Source organism: Furipterus horrens, unplaced genomic scaffold (genome assembly GCF_987537825.1).
Source record: "Furipterus horrens unplaced genomic scaffold, mFurHor1.1.pri manual_scaffold_2, whole genome shotgun sequence".
Classification (NCBI taxonomy): Eukaryota; Metazoa; Chordata; class Mammalia; order Chiroptera; family Furipteridae; genus Furipterus; species Furipterus horrens.
Window position 1 is genome coordinate 93,451,630 of NW_028327172.1, and position 2,457 is coordinate 93,454,086.

The window sequence follows — 2,457 nt, forward strand, 5'->3', positions numbered from 1 at the left end:
GAAGAAGCAGAAAGCCTCAACAGAACAATAACAACTAGTGAAATGGAAGCGGTAATCAAAAAACTCCCAGCACACAAAAGCCCTGGGCTGAATGGCTTCGCAGCTGAATTTACAAAACACTTATGAAAGAACTAACTCCTATCCTTCTCAGATTATTCAAAAAAATTCCAAGAATAGGGAAGACTCCTAAACTCTTTCTATGAAGCCAGTATTACCCTAATTACAAAACCGGGTTAGGACACAAAAAAAGAAAAATACAGGCCAATATTGCTCATGAACATAGATGCTAAGATCCTCAAAAAATTATTGGTGAACAGGATCCGGCAACACATTTGACAGATTATACCACGATCAAGTGGGATTCATCCCAGGGATGCAATGATGGCTTAATATTTGCAAATCAATAAACATAATACACCAAATGAACAAAATGAAAGACAAAAATGCATGATCATATCAATAGATGCTGAAAAAGCATTTGATAAAGTACAACACCCATTTATGATTAAAACACGTAGCAAAATGGGAGTAGAGGGAGCATACCTCAACATAATAAAAGCCATATACAAGAAACCTGAAGTCAACAACATGCTCAGTGGGCAAAGACTGAAAGCATTCCCCCTGAGATCAGGAACAAGACAAGGATGTCCACTCTCTCTACTCCTGTTCAACATAGCTTTGGAAGTTCTAGCCACAGCAATCAAATAAAAAAGAAAATTAAAAGGCATCCAAATTGGAAAAAAGGAAGTAAAACTGTCTTTATTAGCAGATGACATGATAGTGTACATAGAAAACCATACAGGCTCCACTAAAAACAATGTGACCTAATAAGTGATTTTGGCAAAACAGCAGGGGAAAAAGTCAATATTCAGAAATTGAAGGCATTTCTGTACACCAACAACTAAATATCAGAGATAGAAATTATGAAAAACATCCCATTTACTATAGCAACATGAAAAATAAAGTACCTAGGGATAAACTTAACCAAGGAGGTAAAAGACTGTACTCAGAAAACTACATAACAATGAAGAAAGAAATCAAAAAGGATACAAATAAATGGAAGTATATACCATGTTCATGGATAGGAGGAATCAACGTCATTAAAATGTCCATATTACCCAAAGCAATTTATAGATTCAATGCAATCCCTATTAAAATACCAGCGACATATTTCACAGACTTAGACCAAATACTTCAAAAATTTATATGGAACCAAAAAAGAGCCCGAATAGCCAAAACAATCTTGAGGAAGAAGAACACAGTAGGGGTAACCACAATACCTGATACCAAACTATACTACAAGGCCATGGTAATCAAAACCATCTGGTACTGGCATAAGAACAGATATATAGATCAATGGAACAGAATAGAGAGTCCAGAAATAAATCCAGGTCTATATGGCCAACAAATATTTGACAAAGTGGGAAGAAATATAAAATGGAGTGAAAAATTCCTCTTCAACAAATGATGTTGGGAGAACTGCACAGGGACATGCAAAACAATGAAATTAGACCACCAACTTCCACCATACACCAGAATAAACTCAAGATGGATCAAAAACTTAAATGCAAGATGTGACACCATAAAAGTCCTAGAGGAAAGCATAAGGAGGAAAATTTCAGATATCTCTCATAGCAATATTTTCACCGATATATTTCCTAAGGCAAGGGAAATAAAGAAAAGAATAAACAAATGGGACTACATCAAACTAAAGAGTGTCTACTCAGCAAAAGTAAACATCGGCAAGATGAAAAGGGAACCAGCCGTATGGGAAAATATATTTGCCAATGATTCCTCAGACAAGGGATTGATCTTCAAAATATATATAGAACTTATATGACTCAAGACCAAGAAGAAAGATGGCCCGATTGAAAAGTAGTCAAAGGACCTAAACAAACACTTATCCAAAAAGGATATACAGAGGTGCCATAGGGATATGAAAAAATGCTCAACATCACTAGTCATCAGAGAGATGCAAAAGATGCAAATAAAAACCACAGTGAGATACCACCTCACACCAGTCAGAATGGCCATCATCAACAAATTGTCAGACAACAAGTACTAACGAAGATGTGGAGAAAAAGGAATTCTAGTGCACTGCTGGTGGGAATGCAGACTGGTGCAGCCACTATGGAAAACAGCATGGAACTTCCTTAAAAAACTAAAAATGGGACTTCCTGTTGAACCAGCAATTCCGTTGCTAAGATTATATCTGAAGAATCCTGAAACACCAATTCAAAAGAACCTATGCACCCCAATGTTCATAGCAGCACTATTTACAATAGCCGAGTGCTGGAAACAGCCTAGCTGCCCAACTATAAATGAATGTATCAAAAAACTGTGGTAGATTTACAAAATGGAGTACTATGTAGTTGAAAGAAAAAAGAAACTTCTACTATTTGCAACAACCTGGATGGAGTTAGAGAGAATAATGCTTACTGAAATAAGCCAAGTAAT